The following is an 8,932-nucleotide window of genomic DNA, read 5'->3' as shown; positions in this document are numbered from 1 at the left end:
TCACCGGCATGACAACATGATCTCCATCATCTTGATCTTTATCAACGTGTCGTCACATGGTCGTCTCGCCAACTATTGCTTTTGCAACTATTGCTATCACATAGCGATAAAGTAAAACAATTATATGGCGCTTGCATCTTATGCAATAAAGAGATAACCATAAGGCTCCTGCCAGTTGCCGATAACTTTAACAAAACATGATAATCTTATACAACAATTTATATCTCATCACGTTTGACCATATCACATCACAACATGCCCTGCAAAAACAAGTTAGACGTCCTCTACTTTGTAGTTGCAAGTTTTACCTGGCTGCTACAGGCTTAGAAAGAACCGTTCTTACCTACGGCATAAAAACCACAACGTGGTATAGTGATTGCTTTTTGATCTTCAGAAAGAACCCTGTTCATTGAATCCGATTCAACTAAAGTTGGAGAAACTGACACCCGCCAGCCACCTATGTGCAAAGCACGTCGGTAGAACCAGTCTCGCGTAAGCGTACGCGTAATGTCGGTTTGAGCCGCTTCATCCAACAATACCGCTGAATCAAAAATCAACTAGTGACGACAAGAAATATGTATATACGCACGCCCATAGCTCATTTGTGTTCTACTCGTGCATATAACATCTACGCATAGACCTGGCTCAGATGCCACTGTTGGGGAATGTAGTATTTCAAAATTTTCCTACGATCACGCAAGATCTATCTAGGAGATGCATAGCAATGAGAGGGGAGAGTGTGTCCACGTACCCTCATAGACCGAAAGCGGAAGCGTTAAGTAACACGGTTGATGTAGTCGAACGTCTTCGTGATCCAACCGGTCAAGTACCAAACACATGGCACCTCTGCGATCTGCACACGTTCAACTCGGTGACGTCCCTCGTACTCTTGATCCAGTTGAGGCCGAGGGAGAGTTTCGTCAGCACGATGGCGTGATGATAGTGATGATGAAGGTACCGACGCAGGGCTTCGCCTAAGCACTACAACGATATGACCGAGGTGGAAATCTGGAGGGGGACACCGCACACGGCTAAGACAACTTTCAACTTGTGTGTCTATGGGGTGCCCCCTCCCCCGTATATAAAGGAGTGGAGGAGGGGAGGGCCAGCCCTCTCTATGGCGCGCCCCAAGGGGGATTCCTACTGCTAGTAGGAGTAGGTTTCCCCCTTTCCCTAGTTGGAGTAGGAGAAGAAGGAAGAGGGAGAAGGAGAGAAGGAAAGGGGGGACACCCCCCTCCCCAATTCGGATTGGGCTTGGGGGGGCACTTGGCCGCCTCCTTCTCTCTCCCACCAAGGCCCATTAAGGCCCATTGACTCCCTGGGGGGTTCCGGTGACCCCTCGATACTCCGGTATTTGCCCGAACTTACCCAAAACCATTCTGGTGTCCAAACATAGCCTTCCAATATATTAATCTTTATGTCTCGACCATTTCGAGACTCCTCGTCATGTCTGTGATCACATCTGGGACTCCGAACTACCTTCGGTACATCAAAACACATAAACTCATAATACCGATCATCATCGAACGTTAAGCGTGCGGACCCTACGGGTTCGAGAACTATGTAGACATGACTGAGACTCACTTCCGATCAATAACCAATAGCGGAACCTGGATGCTCATATTGGTTCCTACATATTCTACGAAGATCTTTATCGGTCAAACCGCATAACAACATATGTTCTTCCCTTTGTCATCGGTATGTTACTTTCCCGAGATTCGATCGTTGGTATCATCATACCTAGTTCAATCTCGTCATCGGCAAGTCTCTTTACTCGTTCCGTAATGCATCATCTCGTAACTAACTCATTAGTCACATTGCTTCAAGGCTTATAGTGATGATCATTACCAAGAGGGCCCAGTGATACCTCTTCGAAACATGGAGTGACAAATCCTAATCTCGATCTATGCCAACTAAACAAACACCATCAGAGACACCTGTAGAGCATCTTTATAATCACCCAGTTACGTTGTGACGTTTGATAGCACACTAAGTGTTCCTCCGGTATCCGGGAGTTGCATAATCTCATAGTCAGAGGAACATGTATAAGTCATGAAGAAAGCAATAACAATAAACTAAACGATCATAGTGCTAAGCTAACGGATTAGTCTAGTCCATCACATAATTCTCTAATGATGTGACCCCGTTCATCAAATGACAACACCTGTCCATGGCTAGGAAAGTTAACCATCTTTGATTAACGAGAAATTCAAGTAGAGGCATACTAGGGACACTCTGTTTGTCTATGTATTCACACATGTACTAAGTTTCTGGTTAATACAATTCTAGCATGAATAATAAACATTTATCATGATATAAGGAAATATAAATAACAACTTTATTATTGCCTCTAGGGCATATTTCCTTCAATTAGGACTAGTTTTATAGCCAAAGCAAATTACCATGCTGTTCTAAAAGACTCTCAAAATAATATAAGTGAAGCATGAGAGATCAATAATTTCTATAAAATAAAACCACCACCGTTCTCTAAAAAGATAAAAGTGAAACACTAGAGAAAAATTATCTAGCTCAAAAGATATAAGTGAAGCACATAGAGTATTCTAATAAATTCTGATTCGTGCGTGTCTCTCCCAAAAGGTGTGTATAGAAAGGATGATTGTGGTAACTAAAAAGCAAAGACTCAAATCATACAAGATGCTCCAACCAAAACACATATCATGTGATGAATAAAAATATAACCTCAAGTAAAGTTACCGATAGACGAAGACGAAAGAGGGGATGCCTTCCGGGGCATCCCCAAGCTTAGGCTTTTGGTTGTCCTTGAATTTTACCTTGGGGTGCCTTGGGCATCCCCAAGCTTAGGCTCTTTCCACTCCTTATTCCAAAATCCATCAAATCTTTACCCAAAAACTTGAAAACTTCACAAACTTCAGCAGAAAAATCTCATGAGCTCCATTAGTATAAGAAAATAAACCACCACTTTAAGGTACTATAATGAACTCATTCTTTATTTTTATTGGTGTGAAACCTACTGTATTCCAACTTCTCTATGGTTCATACCCCCCGATACTACTCATAGATTCATCAAAATAAGCAAGCAACATGCGAAAAACAGAATCTGTTAAAAATAGAACAGTCTGTAGCAATCTGGAGGTTTTGAATACTTCTGTAACTCCAAAAATTCTGAAAAATTAGGAAGGCCAGGATAAAAAGTATATTGATCTACTACAGTTGGAATTGGTATTTTATCGCTCTCTGGTAAAAAATGATAATTATTTTCGTGAGCGCATACATTCTGTTTTTATCAGCAAGATCAAACAAAAATCACCCAAGAAAATCCTAAAGGCTTTACTTGGCACAATCACTAATTAAAACATAAAAAACAGAATCATAATAGAATCTAGATGAATTATTTATTACTAAACAGGAACAAAAAGCAAAGTACAAAAATAAAATTGGGTTGCCTCCCAACATGTGCTATCGTTTAACGCCCCTAGCTAGGCGTAAAAACAAGAATAGATCTAGGTATTGCCATCTTTGGTATGCAATTTATAAGTGGCTCTCATAATAGATTCATAAGGCAATTTAATTTTCTTCCTAGGAAAGTATTCCATGCCTTTCTTTAACGAAAATTGGAATCTAATATTTCCTTCTTTCATGTCAATAATTGCACCAATCGTTCTGAGGAAAGGTTTACCAAGAATAATAGGACATGTAGGATTGCAATCTATATCAAGAACAATGAAATCTATGGGCACATAATTCCTATTTGCAACAATAAGAACATCATTAATCCTTCCCATAGGTTTCTTAATGGTGGAATCAGCAAGGTGCAAATTTAAAGAACAATTATCAAATTCACGGAAACCTAGCACATCACACAAAGTTTTTGGAATCATGGATACACTAGCCCCCAAATCACACAATGCATATATAGCATTCATAATCTTTAATCTTAATTTTAATAGTAGGTTCCCACTCATCATAAAGTTTTCTAGGGATAAAAACTTCTAGTTCAAGCTTTTCTTCATAGGATTGCATTAAAGCATCAACGATATGTTTAGTAAAAGCTTTATTTTGGCTATAAGCATGAGGAGAATTTAACACGGATTGCAACAAGTAAATACAATCTATAAATGATCAATTATCATAATTAAGATCCTTGTAATCCAAAATAGTGGGTTCATTGCTACGTAAAGTTTTGACCTCTTCAATCCCATTTTTATTAATTTTTGCATCAAGATCTAAAAACTCCGAATCATTGGGATGCCTTTTAACTAAAGTTGACTCATCTCCAGTCCCATATTTATCAAGATTCATATTGGAAAACAAAGATTTAATAGGAGTCACATCAATCACTTTTAGATCTTCATCATTATTATCATGAAAACTAAAAGAACACACTTTCACAAGGCAATCTTTCTTAGCACGCATCCTAGCGGTTCTTTCTTTGAACTCATCAATGGAAATTATCATGGCTTTGAGATACTCATTGGTGTCATGCTTAGGTGGAATAGATCTAAGTTTCAAAGAATCAACATCAAGAGAAATTCTATCCACGTTCCTAGCCAACTCATCAATCTTAAGCAATTTTTCTTCAACCAAAGCATTGAAATTCTTTTGCGAACTCATAAATTCTTTAACACTAATCTCGAAATCAGAGGGCATCTTATTAAAATTTCCATAAGAGTTCTTGTAGGAATTACTATAATTATTAGAGGAATCATTATGAAACGACCTAGAATTAAAGTTTCCTCTATACGCGCTGTTACCAAAATTGTTCCTACCAACAAAATTCACACCCATAGATTCATTATTATTCTCAATGAAAGTGGACAAAGGAATATCATTAGGATCAGAAGACACACTTTTATTAGCAAACAATTTCATAAGTTTATCCATCTTTCCACTCAAAACATTAATCTCTTCAATCACATGAACTCTTTTACTAGTGGATCTTTCAGTGTGCCATTGAGAATAATTAACCATAATATTGTCTAGGAGTTTAGTAGCTTCTCCTAAAGTTATTTCAATAAAAGTGCCTCCTGCGGCCGAATCTAAAAGATTTCTAGAAGCAAAATTCAATCCGGCATAATTTTTTTGTATAATCATCCACAAATTCAAACCATGTGTTGGGCAAGTATCATTAATTTCATCCTCTCCCAAGCTTGTGCAACATGCTCATGATCAAGTTGATTAAAATTCATAATAGCGTTCCTAAGAGAGATGATCTTAGTGGGAGGAAAATACTTAGAGATAAAAGCATCTTTGCACTTATTCCATGAATCAATACTATTTTTAGGCAAATAAGAGAACCAAGTTTTAGCACGATCACTAAGCGAAAACGGAAATAGCTTCAATTTAACAATATCATTATCCACATCTTTCTTCTTTTGCGTATCACACAAATCAACAAAGTTGTTTAGATGGGTAACGGCATCTTCACTAGGAAGGCTAGAAAATTGATCTTTCATAACAAGATTCAACAGAGCGGTATTTATTTCACAAGATTCAACATCAGTAGTAGGAGCAATCGGAGTGCTAATAAAATCATTGTTGTTGGTATTGGAAAAGTCACACAATTTAGTATTATCTTGAGCCATCGTGACAAACAATCAATCCAACACACAAGCACACAAGAAGCAAGCGAAAAGAGATGAACGGAAGAGGGGTGAAGAAAAGGCAAAGGTTTTCGAAAATCATTTTAGAAGTGGGGGAGAGAAAAACTGTTGGGGAACACAGTAATTTCAAAAATTTCCTACGCACACGCAAGATCATGGTGATGCATAACAACGAGAGGGGAGAGTATCATCTACGTACCCTCGTAGACCATAAGCAGAAGCGTTATGACAACACAGTTGATGTAGTTGTACGTCTTCAAGATCGACCGATCTAGCACCGAAGGTACGGCACCTCCGCAATCTGCACACGTTCAGCTCGGTGACGTCCCGCGAACTCACGATCTAGTAGAGCTTCGAGGGAGAGTTTCGTCAGCACGATGGCGTGATGACGATGATGATGATGCTACCGAAACAGGGCTTTGCCTAAGCACCGCTACGATATTACCGAGGTGGATTATGGTGGAGGGGGGCACCGCACATGGCTAAAAGATCAATGATCAACTTGTCTGTCCATGTTGTGCCCCCTCCCCCCTATATAAAGGAGTGGAGGAGGGGGAGGGCATGCCCTCTCTATGGCGCGCCCTAGGGGAGTCTTACTCCCTCCGGGAGTAGGATTCCCCCCCTTCCAAGTAGGAGTAGGAGAGGAAGGAATGAGGAGAGAGGGAGGAAGGAAAGGGGGGCCGACCCCCTCCCAATTCGGATTGGGCTTGGGGGCGCGCCTCCCTATTTTCCCTTCCCTCTCCTCTATTCCACTAAGGCCCAATAAGGCCCATATACTCCCCGGGGGGTTCCGATAACTTCCCGGTACTTCGGAAAAATGCCTGAACCACTTGGAACCATTCTGATGTCCAAACATAGGCTTACAATATATTTATATTTATGTCTTGACCATTCTGAGACTCCTCGTCATGTCCGTGATCAAATCTGGGACTCCTAACTACCTTCGGTACATCAAAACACATAAACTCATAATACTGATCGTCACCGAACGTTAAACGTGCGGACCCTACGGGTTCGAGAACTATGTAGACATGACCGAGACATGTCTCTGGTCAATAACCAATAGCGGAACCTGGATGCTCATATTGGCTCCTACATATTCTACGAAGATCTTTATCGGTCAAACCGCATAACGGTATACGTTGTTTCCTTTGTCATCGGTATGTTACTTGCCTGAGATTCGATCGTCGGTATCTCTATACCTAGTTCAATCTCGTTACCGGCAAGCCTCTTTACTCGTTCCGTAATGCTACATCCCGTAACTAACTCATTAGCTACATTTCTTGCAAGGCTTATTGTGATGTACATTACCGAGAGGGCCCAGAGATACCTCATCGACAATCGGAGTGACAAATCCTAATCTTGATCCATGCCAACTCAACAAACACCATCCGAGACACATGTAGAGCACCTTTATAATCACCCAGTTACGTTGTGACGTTTGGTAGCACACAAAGTGTTCCTCCGGTATTCAGGAGTTGCATGATCTCATAGTCATAGGAACATGTATAAGTTATGGAGAAAGCAATAGCAACAAACTAAACGGTCATCGTGCTAAGCTAATGGATGGGTCAAGTCAATCACATCATTCTCTAATGATGTGATCCCGTTAATCAAATGATAACTCATGTCTATGGCTAGGAAATTTAACCATCTTTGATTCAACGAGCTAGTCAAGTAGAGGCATACTAGTGACACTTAGTTTGTCTATGTATTCACACATGTACTAAGTTTCTGGTTAATACAATTTTAGCATGAATAATAAACATTTTATCATGATATAAGGAAATAAATAATAACTTTATTGTTGCCTCTAGGGCATATTTCCTTCAGTCTCCCACTTGCATTCTTGTCAATAATCTAGTTCACATCGTCATGTGATTTAAGATCAATAGTTCACATCTTTATGTCTTTAGTTCACATCTCCATGTGACTAACACCCAAAGGGTTTACTAGAGTCAATAATCTAGTTCACATCGCTATGTTATTAACACCCAAAGAGTGATCACGTTTTGCTTGTGAGAGAAATTTAGTCAACGAGTCTGCCACATTCGGAGCCGTATATATTTTGCAAAATTTCTATGTCTACAATGCTTTGCACAGAGCTACTCTAGCTAATTTCTCCCACTTTCAATATGTATCTAGATCTAGACTTAGGGTCATATAGATCGGTGTCAAAAGCTTTCATTGACGTAACTCTTTACGACGAACTCTTTTATCACCTCCATAACCGAGAAATATTTCCTTAGTCCTCTAAGGATAATTTTGACCACTGCCTAGTGATATACTCCTAGATCACTATTGTACTCCCTTGCCAAAATCATGCTAAGGTATAAAATAGGTCTGGTACACAGCATAGCCTACTTTATATAACCTATGACTGAGGCATAGGGAATGACTTTTCATTCTCTTTCCATTTTCTGCCGTGGTCGGCTTTTGAGTCTTTACTCAACTTTACACCTTGCAACACATGCAAGAACTCCTTCTTTGACTTTTCCATTTTGAACTACTTAAAAATCTTTTCAAGGTATGTACTCATTGAAAATATATCAAGCGTCTTGATCTATCTCTATAGATCTTGATGCTCAATATGTAAGTAGCTTCATCGAGGTCTTTCTTTGAAAAACTCTTTTCAAACACTCCTTTATGCTTTCCAGAAAAGTTCTACATTATTTCCGATCAACAATATGTCATTCACATATACTTATCAGAATGCTGTAGTGCTCCCACTCACTTTCTTGTAAATACAGGCTTCACCGCAAGTCTGTATAAAACCATTTGCTTTGATCACTTTATCAAAGTATATATTCCAACTCCAAGATGCTTGCACCAGTCCATAGATGGATCGCTGGAGCTTGCACACTTTGTTAGCACCTTTAGGATTGACAAAACCTTCTTGTTGCATCATATACAACTCTTCTTTAAGAAATCCATTAAGGAATGCAGTTTTGACATCCATTTGCCAGATTTCATAAAATGTGGCAATTGCTAACATGATTCGGACAGACTTAAGCATCGCTACTAGCGAGAAAATCTCATCGTAGTCAACATCTTGAATTTGTTGAAAACCTTTTGCGACAATTCGAGCTTTTTAGATAGTAACACTACTATCAGTGTTCGTCTTCCTCTTGAAAATCCATTTATTCTTAATGGCTCACCGATCAATGGGCAAGTCAATCAAAGTCCATACTTTGTTCTAATACATGGATCTCATCTCAGATGTCATGGTTTCAAGCCATTTCGCGGAATCTGGGCTCATCATCGCTTCCTCATAGTTCGTAGGTTCGTCATGGTCAAGAAACATGACCTCCAGAACAGGATTACCATACCACTCTGGTGCAGAACGTATT

This window comes from Triticum dicoccoides, chromosome 7A (assembly GCF_002162155.2).
Source record: "Triticum dicoccoides isolate Atlit2015 ecotype Zavitan chromosome 7A, WEW_v2.0, whole genome shotgun sequence".
NCBI classification, from domain to species: Eukaryota; Viridiplantae; Streptophyta; class Magnoliopsida; order Poales; family Poaceae; genus Triticum; species Triticum dicoccoides.
The sequence above is the reverse complement of the archived record's forward strand: the minus strand, read 5'-3'. Positions refer to the sequence as shown.